The sequence below is a fragment of the Pongo abelii genome, chromosome 8 (genome assembly GCF_028885655.2).
Source record: "Pongo abelii isolate AG06213 chromosome 8, NHGRI_mPonAbe1-v2.0_pri, whole genome shotgun sequence".
NCBI classification, from domain to species: Eukaryota; Metazoa; Chordata; class Mammalia; order Primates; family Hominidae; genus Pongo; species Pongo abelii.
Window position 1 is genome coordinate 2,095,308 of NC_071993.2, and position 17,408 is coordinate 2,112,715.

A 17,408-nucleotide genomic window follows, 5' to 3' on the forward strand; every position below is an offset into this window, starting at 1 on the left:
TAGATACATAGATACATAGATAGATACATAGATAAATTGATGGATAATCAAAGGATGATAGAGATAGATGGCAGGTGTATAGATGATAGGTAGGTAGAAAGCTAAATAATAGGGAGTAGATAGATGATAGATAGATGGATAGACAGGTAGACATATGTTTGATGGATGATAGAGATAGATGACAGGTGGATAGATGATAGGTAGATAGAAAGCTAAATGATAGGTAGTACATACATGATAGATAGATAGATAGATAGATAGAAAGAAGGATAGAAAATAGATGGATAATCAATGGATGATAGAAACAGATAGCAGGTGGATAGACGATAGGTAGATAGAAAGGTAAGTAATATACAGGTAGTAGAGAGATAGATGATAGATAGATAAATAGATGATTGATGGATGATAGAGATGGATGACAGGAGGGTAGATGATAGGTAGATAGAAAGCTAAATGATACACAGGTGGTAGATAGGTAGATGATAGATGGATAGATAGATAGATAATCATTGGATGACAGAGATGGATGGTGGGTGGATAGATGGTAGGTAGATAGAAAGCTAAATGGTATACAGGTAATAGATAGGTAGAGGATGGATAATCAGTGGATGATAGGGTGGGTGACAGGTGGATAGATGGTGGGCAGATAGAAAGCTAAGTAATAGACAGGTAGTAGATAGGTAGATGATAGGTAGATAGATAGGTGACAGAGATGACAAGGAATTGGCTCATGTGATTGTGAAGCCTGGGGGGTCGGCAATGTCCAGCGTGGGCTGCAGGTGAGCCAGTGCTGCAGTGTCCTCTGAGGGCCTTCTGCTGGTTAAGTTTTCTTGCTCCGGGGAGGCCTGACTTCGTCGTTCTATTAAAGATTTTAACTGATAGGATGAGGCCCACCCCCATTAGTGGAGCGATCTGCTGACTCAGCGTTCACTGATTTAAACGTTCATCTCGGGTTGGCTTCAGCAGCATATGCAGTAAGGTCAAAAGAACACAAAGAACATTAACATGGCCCCTGCACAAGGACGACACGCAAATTTGCCATGAGCCTGTATCTCTCCATCACACAAAGGGAAGGATTGTGCGTAGGAACTCTTCGACTTCCTGGATGCAAGGGACCATTGTGCGGCCCCAAAGCTCTTTAACAATTTGAAATAAAATGTTCAGACGTGCTCACCCCAGCCTTCATCGCTTGGGCATGAGGATATCCTCTTACAGCTTTGAATATGGCATTTGATTCTTATTTGTATGAACCTCATTGATTTTGGCTTTGGCTAGTAGCTTCTATGTAATTAGCAGTGATCTGCAAAAATAAAATAAATAAATAAATAAATGCTAATCCCATTCAAAAATATCCTTCAAGTTGATGCATAAAATGAACTGTCACAGTGCACGTGCAAGAATTTCTACATGATAAATTCCATTAAATGGGAATTACTACATCATGTTTTCTCTCGTCTGCTTTTCTTATTTCATTAAATAATGATAATACTGGTTTTAGAAGAAATGTTTTAAGTTTTAATTCATAAAGCTTGATGATATTATTTGGGGGTAAAACAAATGTATTTAATTCCATTTCTATTATATCCACAGCCTTCTATGTTGAGTACTTTCTCTAAGTATAGTCATTAAATGTTATTAATTGCGTGATCAGCATCATGCTATATTTCTTCTTAGTTCTATTAATATGAGGAATTTATTAACATCACACTATTTTTTCACTGCTGGACTAAATCTCACTTGGTTGTGATGTATTGTTACTTTAGTGTTGGGTCCTGTTTGCTCATATTTTATATAGGATTTAAGAATTGATATTTATTATTAAAATCATTATAATTTTACATTATTGTACAGTATCTGATGTGTTTTGTGTAATTGTATTGTTACTGCATGAGAATAATTATTTTCAGAATAAGAAATACATAAACTAACCCATCTTAAAAAATCTCTCTTTACCTCTTCTCCCAATTTTTGTTGCCTAATTGCACTGCTGGAAAATACAATGAAATGGTCAAAATTCCACTCATTTTCTCCTTTGCTTTTGTTTGAGGCTGACCTTAGGCCTATTTAGTGCTCATTGGCAGTATTTTATTTTCTTAAAAACTCCTGTCCTCACTTGGTGGTTTCAGTTCTTTCTCTAGCAATTTTCTCAAAAAGGCTTGTGTGAGCAATGTTTGGTATTCCTGGGAGCAACCTTCAGTATTCCTGGGAGCAACGTTCAGTATTCCTGGGAGCAACATTCGGTATTTCTGGGAGCAACATTCGGTATTCCTGGGAGCAACTTTCGGTGTTTCTGGGAGCAACATTCGGTATTCCTGGGAGCAAAATTCAGTATTCCTGGGAGCAACGTTTGGTTTTCTTGTTTGCAACGCTCGGTATTCCTATGAGCAAAGTTCGGTATTCCTGCGAGCAATGTTTGGTATTCCCGAGAGCAATGTTCAGTTTCTTGTTTGATGATCACTCTATGGGCGTGGCCTTTAGAGCGGAAAGGTACTTTCGTGTGTATGAGATCCTCACTGCAACCTCCTTTCCACAAGCACCTGTGCAGTTGTCATCAAAGGTGGTTGTCAACAATTGACAAAAGACGTATTTTCCCTCCCTCAAATTCTATGTAAGCTTTTTGTCTGCTCCTCAAGGGCCTTTTTCTTAATTGTCACACAATTTTTCTACTTTATACATCCATGAGCTCGATGGTCATGTTTATTTTGGTCAATTCTCAGTAGACTATAGTGTGCTCTTTCAGTAAGTGGATTTAAGCCTCCTATCTTAAGAATATATTTTGAATTTTACATTAAATCGTTATTCTGTTTCCCTGCACTGGTTGTCTTTTTGAGTAACTTAAATTAGTTGTCCATTGCACCAGCTTGCTTTCTTGTGTATCTGTTGTCTGGGATCCCTACTGTTTGGGTCCATCCACCATTCCCATCCCAGCCCCCAGGACTTACTGCAAGGCTGAGGTTGGTGGTGGTGGTGACGGTTCACCTCCTCCCTGAGCTTCTCAGGTCCAGCCTTCATTCCTGAAATGATGTTGCCTTTATCCACACTTTTTCTAAGACCATCAGCCCTTATTTCACCTTCCCACATTGTGCAGACATCAAATCCTATTGTCAAACTGTCCTTGTTTAGATCTTATATTTCTACGTTGTGCTGTATTTGTCTGACTTTTACTGTGTTATAATAATGTTTTTCTCAATTCACGTTGGAGTGTCAGATTGTAATTTTATTTTCTCTGTGGATATTTTTGCATTTTTCTAATATATAAAGGAGCATTACTTCTCTTTCTTACAGATTGTCCTAACCCAGATGTGTCCAATCTTTTGGCTTCCCTAGGCCACACTGGAAGAAGAAGAATTGTCTTGGGCCACACATAAAATATATTAACAGCAAGAATAGCTGATGAGCTAACAAAAAATCACAGTAAAATCTCATACTGTTTTCAGAAAGTTTATGAATTTGTGTTGGGCCACATTTAAAGTTGTCCTGGGCTGCATGTGGCCTGCAGGTTGAACAAGCCTGTCCTAGACCATGTTTGTAGAAGTTATGTTTATTTATTTTTAAAATTCACACATAAATAAGTTTCATTTTCCTAAACTTGCTCTGAGAAGCACAGTCATGGAGAGACAGTGGCGGAAGGAACTTCCAGATTTCTCAGCTCATCAGCTAGCTTCCTTAGATATTTACTCCCATTGCAAACACTCATTTATGTAACGTGGGGCTTCTCTGTCCAGAGACACTTTGTTTCTCGTAGCCACACCCGATTCATGAGGGTTTCTGCATCTGGCCCTAGTATCTCCTCCAAGGTGGCTGCTGCCCTCCAGTCATGTTCTGGAGAGGAGGCTGCTGTGCCTGAGGGTCTCCTCTAGCCCCCTTGATCCTGGAAATATCCATTCTCTAATCAGCCTCCTTTCTCTAATCAGCATGTCCGCAGTGCACCACAATACCCAGCAGTTCCTCCAGGAAGTGGGACCCTTGCCTCTGGGAATGAACACTTCCTGATGCTGAGATATGAGGCAGGACCAACTCCAGAGGTGGGGTTCGGACACAGGACCAAACTGAGGACCATCTAACACAGGGCTGAAACAAAAACAGCTTTCCAACAGCACGCCCACCAGTGCACCCTGTCAGTTCACCATCACCAGGGCAATACTTGGGATGACCCAGGGACCCCAAAGGGACTACCCCTTCCCTAGAGATTTCTGCCTAAACCAGCCCCTGATCTGCATGTTATCGAAAGTGGGTATAAATAGGACTTCAGCCCTGCCCTGAGCTGCTGCTTTCTGTCTATGGGGTAGCCCTGCAGGAGCAGTCACTAGCTGTACTGTCATCAGAGCTGTAACACTGCCTCTTTAAGAATGCTGTACTCTACCTTCTACTCTACCACCAGCTTGCCCCTGCATTCTTTCCTGAAGGAAGCCAAGAACCCTCCCAGGCTCTGCCCGCTTTGGGGCTCCCCTGCCTTGTACTAGAAGTGTATAGGATTGGGAGCCATTTCCCCGTCCCAGATCTCGTTCCCCTCCAGGCGTCCCTCTCCATTCCTGCATGTGTCCTGCCAGCTTTGCTCTTTGGGAAACAATTACACATACCCAGAGGTTTGAGCTTCCTGCCTCTCTCACTCAGTTGAATACACAGGTTTGTTTTGCTGTTATTGTTGTTCTCATTTGTATGTGTACTTTCCAGGAGAAAAATTAAAATGATTTGTAAAAAAGCTACCCTGTTTATATCAGGATATGTAATTTTATTCTTATGATTTGATAATCATTCATTCGTAGGAACTCAGATAATTAATTTGCAGTTTGAAATGATTTTTTGTTGTTGTTTTCTGAGGACATGAAAAACATTCCTTCCATGTGTTGTTCCATTTTATGGTCTTTCTAATACAAATGTTGTGTGTCTAATTACAATTGAATTATTTACTGATACCAATGCAATTGACAAATAGGAAAATTTTATTGTAAATTATTAAGCACATTTTCTTCTGCTTTATCTGTTCATTAATTATTATTAAAATAAGATGTGATATAGCCAGCATGGAACACAAATCTTCAGAGTACAGACAAATCCATTTTTATGTGCACACTCATGTAACCACCATGCAGAGCAATATACATTCAATTTCTAGCACCCCCGAGAGCTTCAGGGCACCCTTGACACAATGAACTCCACCTTAGAGAAAGACTCTATTTTAAATGTTATTTCATACGGCACTTTGCCAAAAAGAATGATGTTTTGTTTAATAAACAAATTTAAAAAAAGGTATCTTGGCCTCCCAAAGTGCTGGGATGACACGCCTGAGCCAAATCTGAGAATGGCCTATGACACAGCCCTCAGGAGATCCTGAGAACATGTCCCCAAAGTGATAAGAGTACAGCCTCGTTTTATTTTAGACATTTTGGGAGACATGAGACATCAGTCAAATACATGGAAGATGTACATTGGTTCCATCTGGAAGGGTAGAACAACTTGAAGTGGGGGAACTTCCAGGTCATAATTGGATTTTAAAATTTTCTGATTGACAATTGCTTGGAAGAGTTATTATCAGTAGAAAGGAATGTCTGGGTCATAAGGGGTTGTGGAGACCCAGGTTTTATCAGGGAGACAGATGAAGCCTCCAGGTAGCAGGCTTCAGAGAGAATAGGTTGCAAATGTTTCTTATCAGACTTAAGATCTGTATTGATGTTAATGCTGCTCAGCTTTTCCTGGATTTCAAAAGGGAGTATAATGAGGCATGTCTGACCCTCCCTTCCTTCATGGCCGAACTATTTTTTCAGATTAACTTTGGAATGCCCTTGGCCAAGAGGAGGGGTCCATTCAGATGGTTAGGGGGCCTTAGAATTTTATTTTTGGTTCTCATACTAGATGCCGAAAGAAGCAGTTAACAGGGAAAGACTTAAAAATAACTATGATTAAAATTTTGAGAAGAAACATAATTGATAAAAAGATAAAAAGTTGGTATATTTCAATAGGAATGCATTTACCTCATTGGAATTCCTCACATTATATTCAAATTCAGTAATTTCTCTTTTGATGGCATTTATTGAGTTAATGTTGTTTTCCATCTATACTTTCTAGTTTCCAGATTTCTAAAAGACTACTTTTCATGCTCTTCTGCATTTATGTCTGCCCTTTTGTTCTGTGTGATAATTTCCTGTTTGTGTAGTTTAAAGTGCTTTACCTATTTTAGTATGCTAAGCACTTTTTAAAGTAATTTTGAATTTACTCTATTATTATTTGTTGATTTTTGTAACCACAGTGGCATTATCTAAGTCTTGTCCCCTTGCTCCTTTTGTGTTTCTTCTTTCCCTAGCAGTTTTTGTTTTTGTTTAAATCTCTCACTCAGCCCTCTCATGTTCAAGCTCAAAACCTGGTCTTAGAAAGGCACTTCACAGTCTGTGGAGGTTTGAGGGATATTCCAAATCCAGCTCCCAGATCCTGACAAAGTCTCTGCCCACTTTCTTTCACCTCTCAAAGTATAATGCTTCTTTAAGACAAGTTTATTTCAATGTCAACGTGTAATGTTTGTTTGGAACAGAGAGTGACCTTGCTTATGGACCTAGAATGACATTTCAACTGGAAGTTACAGAAATTTTTCTAAGTTAAAATAGAGAACAGGCACAAAACTGTAATTTTCAGAAAAAATAGAGTCTGTAAAACTAAAGGTGAAAAGTATATAGAATAAGTGTACTCTAGTTGATAATGTTGTGTGACATGAGATTGCTCATCACAGCGCATTTAACTGGAACTGAGGAATTCAATGACTGGACGATGGGTGGGGAAGGCAGGTTTCTCACTGCAGGAATGAGGATGAGGCAGGAGAGCAATCCATGGGGTGATGGAGCAGAGCTGGAGACACCAGGATGGACCTACCTGTGCTTAATATAGACACTCACAGGTACAGAGAGAAATGTTCACTCATTCGTGTGTGACTTATAATATGATCAATATACACACATGCACCTTTGCTCTGTTGGCTGAGAAGGCCTAGAAGCAAAGACTCTCAAGGGAGACAAGCACACCCAGTGCCCAGATCTTGGTTTCTAATACTAATCCCCAGTAAAGTAGGCAGGAAGTTTTAGGGTAATGGCTGATTCTAGAACCAGGACAAGAAGTATGCAAGCTGAGCCTAGAGCATCTTATAGTGCCAGAAGGAAAGACAGGGCTGAGCACACACACACACACAATCAGACACACATACACACACACACACATGCGCATACACGTGCGTAACACATACATGCACATGCACACATAAATACACACAAATACATGCACATCCACATGTATGCACACATGTGCACACATATGCACGTGCACACACACACACACACACTGATGGGGATGTCAAAGCATAAAGAGTCAGCCAGAAGAGCTCCCGATGGCCAAAGCTGGGCCACTTTGAGCAGCAGGATGAGGTAGTATTGGTTTATAACCCAAAGTATAAAATAGTGTTTATATGTTCGCACTGATATAATTCAATGAATAAATAAATAAATAGGGGACAAGAGATACAGCCCCCATGCATAAGAAAATCCAAGTTATTTCTGCAGAGGCTCTGTCCTCCAGAAGGGCAATCGTAACCCAGCTCCCGAGCATGGGCCCTGAACAGTGACTTTCTTCCCAGGGGCACAGGGCAGCCAGAGGTGGGAGGGGAGGAACAGCCTTGGGTGAGAGCCTGAGAGGTGCTGCTCGTCCGGGTGATGGAGGTCAGCAAAAACAGTGATGAACACGTGAGCATGTGGCCTCTCCTATGTAAGGAGAATGGCCCCTTTTCTCTGTGCTGTTTCTACAGTGCCCCATAACCCAAGTCAAATCATGAAGAAAACATAAATTACATTTCAGCAAAGAGGCATCAGATAAAATATACAACCAGTCCCACTCAAAACTGCCAAGATTACCAAAATCAAGTTAAGTCTGAGAAACTGTCACAACCAAGAGCAGCCTAAGGGGACATGACAACTAAATGTCACGTGGTATCCTGAATGGGACCCTGGAGCCGCAAAAGTGTTCCGGTTGGTGAATCCTCATGAGTCTGCAGCAACCTCAATTCTGCCTCTTCAGAAGAAAGAATTCGACTGGGGGCGTAAGGCAGGAGAGACCAAGGCAAGCTTTAGAGCAGGAGTAAGAGTCTATTTAAAAGCTTCAGAGCAGGAACGAAGGGAAGAAAAGTACATTTGGAAGAGGCCCAAGCAGGTGGCTTGAAGGACAAGTGCGCGGTTTGACCTCTGACTTGGGGTTTTATACCTTGGGATATTTCCGGGGTCTTGCGTCCCTTCTACCCTGATTCTTCCGTTGGGGTGGGCTGTCCATATGCGCAGTGGCTGCCAGCACCACAGAGTGGCGCATGTGCAGTGTGTTTACCGGAGTCGTGCACATGCGCACTTGAGGCGTTCTTCCCTCAGCACCCAAATGCCCGTGGAAGGTCATCCTCCGCCATATTGCCTCTTAATGCACACGCTTGAGCCCATTGGCTGCGCTCCTGAGATGTTATCTGGCAGCTGCTGATCACCACTTTCAGGTGTTTCCTGTCTATAGGGAGACCACCATTCTCTGACACTGGCTGTGACCTATTATTATGTTAAAGGAGCAGTGTGACAACCACCTGACTGTCACCTGATGGTCACCTGACTTTCCTGGTGGGCTGTCCGGACCCTCCTTCTGCCCAGTTCTTGTCTAATTAGCTACACACGCTTAACAAAAGGACAGTAGGGGAAATTCACATACATGTGAATAAAGTGTAGACTTTGGTCAACATTAATGTCTCAATATTGGTTCATTGAGACGAATGCATCTCACTCATGAGAGATGCCGATCGTGGGAGAGCCTAGGTGCAGGGGACCGGGAGCTCTGGTTCCACCTTCTCAATTTCTCTGTAAATCTAAAGCTGTTATAAAAATGAATTAGATTAACATAAATAAAAATAAACAAACTCACTCTCGGACTTTACAAATAATTTTATAATTCTGAACCAGATATTTCTGTCCTCTATCCTCTACCACCAATATCTAGGAAATTGAGAATGTACTAACTGCACTTTTTGAGCAAATGTTTTTTTATTTGTAAATAATTTGTATAGAATTCATTTATTTAACTTACATTTAAAAATTATAGAATAATACTGTTTCATAAAATTTTATTTTGCCTGAAATAATTAAATTGTTTGTTTCTGAGAAGCTGTATTTAGCTGATCCAACTAACAATCACGTTTGTTTTTAGTAACATTGAAAAAAAAACTCCATTTCAAAGCGGGGTTAAACATTTGATACTCAGTTTCACTGCTAAACAGGTCTCTTTGTTATACCTCTTATTATACACAATGGCTAAATGGGTCAAGTTTGAAATCCATAAAATAGAGTTGTTAACATTGCATTTTTACTCCCTTTTTCTGAGGAATTTTTTTCCTACACAAAGTGATTTGCTTTTACTTCCACACAATGTAAAGCTTTGCTTTTCTTCAAAAAGCACATTGTCAGACCCCTCCGTTGTAAAAGCGTTTATTTCTCTGCCTTTGGCAGCTCATGAAGGATGTCAGCTTGAGTGACTTAGAAAGTTGTGCTCCTGAGAATTCAAAGAAAGTGCCCAGAGGTGCAAACAGAAGAACAAAATGTCAAGGGAATAAGAACACTCCTCAAGGAATAAATTAATTCCAGGCCATTTGTTGACAAGTAGCTACAAGCCTACATTGGGTAGTGTTATGAGATACACACCTCTCAGTTAATGGCAAATGTGGGCCAATGCTACATTTGCATTTTCTTTTTTGGAAGAGCATTGCTTTGCTTTAAACTATTAATGAAGGAGAAAACACGAATCTGCCATTGAATTGGGAAAGTGATAGAAATAAACACATTGATGAGGATTCAGCCTGTCGTGAGTGAATCTTCATTCTGCTGTTAATTAGGTCTGTCCCCTTGAACCAGTTTATTCTAAGCCAAAGTTTTCATATTTGCACAATAGAGATGATAGCATGGGGGTTAAAAGTTAAAGAAAACAGAACTTTCATCTCCCCTTCTGAGCAGAGATGTCTGACCAAACCTGGCCAATCGTATGTGTTTCAGGGAGAATTCCAGGCATGCACCAAGTGATGTGGTATCAGCAGGTCCCCATCAGGGCTGTGGAGGTGGCTTCTGTCTCACGACGGTTCTTGTCTTCTTTGCTCACAATCCCCAGAATGCTCTTGAACTCTGCGCCTTCCACTCCTGTTCCTCAGGTTTCAGTCAAACTGTGAGTCCCCAGGTGTCCGATAAAAGCATTTTCCCATCTAATTAGTTAAAGTGAGTCTGGATTATTGTGTGGTCTTGGGTAACCTCTCTGTGACTTGAAACTTTTATATGTACAATTGGAATCATAATAACATAGATTTGTAGGCTTTTGATAATTTATGTAAAGCATTCACAAGATAGAGAATATGGTTATTAGTCAACATTATTACAACTGATTACTTATATGATGCTATGGCTGAGTGCAGTGGCTCATGCCTGTAATCCCAGCACTTTGGGAGGCCGAGGTGGGCATACCATCTGAAGTCAGGGTTCAAGACCAGCCTAGTCAACATGGTGAAACCCTGTCTCTACTAAACATACAAAAATTAGCTGGATGTGGTGGTGCACGCCTGTAATCCCAGCTACTAAGGTGGCTGAGGCAGGAGAATTGCTTTAACCTGGGAGGTGGAGGTTGCAGTGAGCTGAGATCACGCCACTGCCCTCCGGCCTGGGTGACAGAGCGAGACTCCATTTCAAAAAATATATATATGATGATGATACTTTGAGAGTGATTTTGATATATACATTCTAAGACCAATGGAAGGAAAAAAAACTTTGAGTTAGCAGGAACAGTTTTTAGAACAAGTATTATACCTAAAACAAAACTTTCATAGTACTCTTTTTGGCCATGGCTACATGTTCTTAAGTCCTTAAACTCTAAATACCCAGCCTGAATCCAAATTGCTGTCCAGCAAATGGGTCTCCCTGAGGCTGTGCCTGCTTGGCATCAGGTACTTTTGCAGTTCCAGGAAACTTGAGTTTAAGAAATACCCACAATATAAAATGCACCTTCATCCAATGCAAGGTGAGACAGTTACAAACAGGGGTGATGAGGCTGGCATGAGACTCCACTGGCTACCTGCTGGGTGCCACGAAGGCTCTGGGATCCTCGAATGCTCAGGTATGGCATGGAAAAAGGCAGATGCTGTGAGCGTCATAACCTTAGATGTCCCTCCTAGGGATAAAAGAAAGCAAAACTTATCCGCCATCTTTGACCCATTTTTCTTGTCTTTCCAGCCTGGGAGGCATACACTTAACACTTCATCCAAAGTGATCTTCAGCCTCCTTGGGAGAAATAACCTCCTGTCAGTGACATCAGCTTCTCAGAGCATCATATGGAGATGCCTCCAGGGACATAGAAACTCAATTTGAAAGTGACAACAAAAATGTCAGGGTTATTATATTGTAAGAGAAAAAGGACAATGTGTTGTCAAATGAATTTTATTAAACCTTTGCTATCAACTTTGTAAAAACATATGCAGGAAGCTCTGAAAATGTATTTAGAGTCAATACCTACTATTGCAGTCCAAATACAATCTTATAGTGTTCATTCAATATAATTACACAGCTTTCAAACAAGGAATCTTGTCTAATATTTATAATTCGACATAAGGAAACTAAGGATGATGCCCACATATAAATTAGCTTACTTTTTAAAGTCATCTTCATGAAGAACTAGTAACTCTGTACAAGACTCCACACATACAAAAGAGAAGCCTAATTGTAAAATAATTACAAAAGGGATATAATGACAAATTGTTGAGAAGTGTGCAGTAATATCTGAACCATTGGGCAAAAGTAACGTTGGGAGAAAGGACAGACATTGTGATTTCCCACAAAAGTTATTGTTTGAAGTGGTTCCATAGTCATTGCAAGTTGGACAAAAGCTGTTAAGAAGTAGACATAGTACATCAAAGGAGTGCTGAAGAATAATTTCAAAGAATAATGGTCTATGATACTGTGTTCCTTGTGCCGCTTTTTCCATTTATTTTTAAGGAGATGCTGTATTCATTCATGGGCCAAAGGCAAAGTCCAAATTCTCTGAATAATGCAGGGAACTTCCTTCCACCACAACTTTTTCCTCCGTGGCAATAAAGATACACCTTTATCCGATTATTTTCTCCACTATTCCTTACTCATACAAAGTTCTTTCCATTATTATTTTAGCTTAATCCTTACAAAAATAAATTTTAATACTCACTTGGACATATTTTTAGGGATGTTTATAGAACCATTTGCAATTGGTTTATTGATTAGACTGAAAACATTAACATATTTCCTCGGAGACATCTTTCCATTTATGGGAATAAATCTCACATAATTTTGGTGGAATATTTACATTTAGATTTGCTAAGATATTATGATCTTAAGTGATATTGTATTTTTATTTATTTAAAAAATCAGTTTCTTAAATCAGAATTATATTTGTTTTTCACAGCAGTTTCAACCTATGCACTTTAACCTTGGGCAAAAAACATTTTTTTGCCTTGAAACCTTGCAAATTTTGTCACTTAAATAACAAGAACTGAGGATTTAGATATTTATGTCTCTGATAATACTTCTGATTTCTAACTTCCTAATTGGTTATCTAAATAAAATTTTTGTTCTCACCACAATTTTCAACGATTGCATTAATAACTACATGGATATGGCTTTTTTGATATAGGAAATATTGGAAACTGATGAGCTGGGGAAAGCACATGGATATACTTTGAAGTTATTAATTCACCTCTGAATATTGCTTTTGCCATATTCCAACTTTTTTATAATGGTCTGACCTTTTTTGCTCCTGCCATCTAAAATTTGCAGACGCAAAAGGAAGTCTCAAATGTACTGATTTTTTCAGTATATTATCTGACTACATTGCCTGTCTTTTAAGCAATTCTTCCTTATTCAAGAAATAGTCTGTGGAATTAGTTGCCAATTGTGATAGTTATCTTAAATTTGGAATGAAATTACTTTTTATATTTTATCCATGTCTATTTCATTTTGGCCTTCGTTTTTACAATTCAAGTTTTTTTTTGTTAGCCTGCTGTTGGGGCATTGATAGAGATATTCAGAAGCATTTGCTGAAGTTACCATAAATAAGACAGATTAGAGCAGTAATTGCAGGCCAGGAGTTAGGGTCTGACCTTGGTTGAGATAATAGTTTTGCAAAACTGTCTTTGTCAGCATGGGCAAGTAGTTTAAATCTCTTGCTTCAAATTCTTCATCTGTTAAATGAGGATATTTATCTCATAGAGTTGTTGGAAAGAATAAATGAGAGAATAAATACAAAACACTGGGAATAGTGCCTGGTGCAAATAAACAATAAATAAACCCTAGCTATCATTATCTTCCAAGACAATTATTTGAAATATGATTAAATTTGAAAACAATTAAAGATATAAGACTCAGTTTCTATAAAAAGACTTCAAAACCGTACTTTTTTCTAGAAAATAAAGCTGCTCTTGCAGAACTAAAATGTAAAAAGTTCTCAGCATTAGAGGTAAATTAAGGACATATATTGATATTAAAATCTCAAGAAAAAGCCTACGAAAACAAATTGTTGGCTTTTTCCATTACATTCACTGAGTTGGAACTTCTGCTTTCATGAATAAGCTCATTTCCTTACACAGTACTTTTTTTGAAGCCAGAAATTAGAAAAACAAATGATTCAGGTTCTTCCAGTTAATCTCATAAGCAAATTCTATAAAGTAACTTCTAAATGAATGCAAATTCCTTGTCCCATAAACATGCAGTTGTGTTTGTAAGAGGGTGTGCATATTATCAAAGGGGGTATTAGTGTTTTTTTCAGGTGCTTTAAAATGCTTTATTGAATTTTGAGTCAATATTATATAATATTAGTAATGCGAACAATAGAGTAACTCCTCTTAGCCGGATTTGATTTCTGTTGATTTTAAAATTCTAAGCTGAATACCCTCTTAAAATTATAAAGGAGCAACTCGGAGGTCATCTCTGAGTAGCTAATCTGCTGACTTCAGGCAGCAAATAAGCGTGAAGTATTGATTTCAACATTAGTATTGGACCAAACCACTGAGGAAACCAGAGCTGGGAGGCAGGAGGATTTCTACCAGCCATGAAGGGACTCCCAGTTCCTAGGCGCTCTGCTCTGTCATCGTCTCCTTTGTAAGCTCTATGATAGGGCAGCTTAAATGTCTGAATTTTGCAATTCAGGATTTTGACTTCTGATCCGAAATTTGTCCTGATGGCCTAACTTAGATAGAACAGCTTCCTCTGGATTTGCTCCTTTAGATGTATTTGTTACTTTCAAATCCTGACCTCAATAATTCCAACTCCAAGCAACCTGTTCCTTTCTTCTAATTTCTTCTATTGCTTGAAAAGTTACTTAGTAGGCAATGTCATAAATATAATTAGCATAGAAATGTCTAGAAACTTTGACAATGTGTAAATTCCTCTGGTCATATTCATAATGTTTCTGATATTTATAGTCAAATAAATAAAAGTGAATCTTTGTGATCTGGATAATTCTTATCTTTTATATTTTTGTATAGATGTATTTCTGTTTTATTTATGCACAAATGTGTTAAGTCTGAAACTGTAGTGGGTCTGAGGTTTTACCTACCTGCAAACTAACAGGCTGCCTATCACAATTTCCCACATGTATCCTGACAGAAGACACAAGATCCGTGGGTCAGAGACAGAAATTGAACATGACTCACAGCAAAAGCAGCACCCTGAACAATTACCCGCATTGCTTACCATGCCCCAGTTCTCAAAGGACAGTGTGATGAGGGTGAGATGTTTACCCACGAGTTCTGTGGATTGAACTGCAGGAACCCCAAAACTAGGACACTCTGAATTCTTCATCGACTGCTGTCACATTCACCTGACCCTTCCTCTGCTGGGAGAGATGACTTGCCCTCCTGGAATGTAAGCCAAGCCTTCCGTGGCAGTTAGGGAGTATCTCAGCTTCATTACCCTGGGACATCTCCACCATAGGGGACATTTTTAAATCTCTCGGGGTAATGCTTGATCTGCAGCTTACAAGGCCAGTTTATTATTCAAACAAGCCTCTGTTCAGAAGTCTCCAACTGGGCAGAAATGCAGAATTCATGACAATGTTCTCAGAACATAATGGGGCCCAGTCATTGCACCTGTAACTATTTACCCGAGTGAGCTACCAAGTGAAAATTACTCAAAATGCACAAATGTTCTGTCACAGGTACCTCATGGTCTGGAGGTCAACGTTTCATAAGAGATTGCCCTAACATCCTGCTGCTTCGTGGAAGTCTGAAGGGTGCACCACCAAACTGTGATACACATAATAAAGGAATGTTTTGCTACATCTCATGATGCATGTTGATATTAAGTAGAAAAGTTAAGCGATTCTGCAAGGTCCTATGAGAAAATAAAGAGACAATGCATGTAGGCACTTTGTTATATTTTTATCCAAGAAACCAGCATGTTGCACTGTGATAAAGGATGGAATACTAAGGATGTCTTTCAGACAGTACATGTTATGGAGTTTATTATAGTGTAGTCATTGTTGAGGTATTTTGGGTTACTCTAAGTCTTCAAATTAATGTATTCAAGAGTCTGCTGAAGTTAAAAGTTAAGGAATGTCCTTTGAGGGGAGGAGTTTGAGAGTTTGAGGATGCGAATGTAAAACAATTATGGTCTATGCTTTAGCAGGATACTGTGCCCCCCTCTCCCAGATTAATGTTCCAAAATCATAGAGGTGTCTTTAAAACATGATTATGTATGACTAGAGATTACTAGTGACTTTATTAAACTAAGCTATATATGTTTAATGCAGTATATTTGAAGCTTTGGTCAATTATTCAGTTATCCATTGCCAAATATGAAACGATGTTGCTCATGACAGAAGAAATAAAATGAAAAACTGTAACAAGACAGCTTTTAAGAAAGAGAATCATAACATTTCTTATTGGAAAAGTAGGTAATTTTTTAAATAAAATTTCTACATCTAGAAATTTTATTAGACTATTATACTACTATTATGTTATAGTTATTGTTGACCTATTTTGAGTTATTATGAGTCTTCATAATTAATCTATTTCAGAGGATGTTGATGTTAAAAATTGTTCAAAATACCATGTTCAAAATTAGAGAATATAAAGATAGAGTAGATTATTTTTACACAATCAAACGGAAGCAAAATACAGAAAAATATGTGACATGTTGCATATAAAAAAACTGGCATCTATTTTATTATTTCAAATATAAAAATAAGTAAATTTTGTAAGCTATGTGGCTTTAGAGATCATAAAACCAGTCATTTTTGGCCAACATTATTTATACCTTACTCATTACCTTTTTATTATTTATTTATTTATTTTCAAGCAAGTGTCTCTCTCTGTCACCCACGCTGGAGTGCAGAGGCATGATCTTGGCTCATCACAACTTCCACCTACCAGTTTGAAGCAATTCTCCTGCCTCAGCCTCCTGAGTAGCTGGGATTACAGGTATGTGCCACCATGCCCAGCTAATTTTTGTATTTTTTGTGGAGACGGGGTTTCACCATGTTGGCCAGGCAGATCTCGAACTCCTGACCTCAGGTGATCTGCCCGCCTCGGCCTCTCAACATGCTGGGATTTCGGTCATTACCTTTTGGAAGAAGGGCAACCTGTGGAAATTTTCAACTGAGAAGTAAAAGTTTAGCAGAATAACAAACATTGGATCCCTTTAATCTCTTAAAGGTTAAATTAAAAAGAGATAAACATTATTAAATGTCTTCTCTTGATACAAAGAGATCAAGTTCAAAATGATAAGCCATTAAGCTGTTTAGAAAAGGTTATGCTTTTCATTAAAATCCCTAACCACGGAAGATCTGGTAGGATATTTCGGGATTCCTTTGAGTGCGCAATGGTAACCATTACCATGTACAGGCCATTTCCCACAGAGTCGGAAGATTCCCCTATTTTTCCACTGTAAAACTGCAGTAAATCACCAAGAATAGAAAACTGGAAGATAATTCAGCATACTTTTCACTATTTACCTCCCCAGCCTCCAACACTCTGAATCTCTCTGGTGACGGGAAACCTGTAGCTCATCCAAGAACATGGCTTTCCTGGATTGCGTTAATGTCACTCAACATCTCTTCCCGTTGGATGATCAATGATGGTAGCTTTCTCCAGACATCTTTTCACTCTTAACACATCAGCTACTTGTCCACCCCATGAACCAGTCACCAAATGTTAAGAGAACACAAGGATTGGCTTTTGCATTGGGTAGACATGACCCCAGCACAGTGCCCAGCAGGGATTTGGAGCCCAGTGTGCATTTGCTGAGTGAATGTGTGTGTCCACGGGTCAGGGGTTGCTATCAGATTCCAACAGAACTATTCTCTGTTTCACTTCAGTCAGTGCAAGACTGGGAAACAGCAACAAGGCC

General features: G+C 39.1%; 1 non-coding gene across 1 annotated transcript; it reads left to right on the forward strand.

The window, feature by feature from the left end:
- Nucleotides 1-952: 952 nt before the first annotated feature.
- Nucleotides 953-1,057, forward strand: LOC112135307 (U6 spliceosomal RNA). Its single transcript, XR_002916608.1, has one exon. It is a non-coding gene; the product is annotated as a U6 spliceosomal RNA (small nuclear RNA).
- The last annotated feature ends 16,351 nt before the right edge of the window (nt 1,058-17,408 follow it).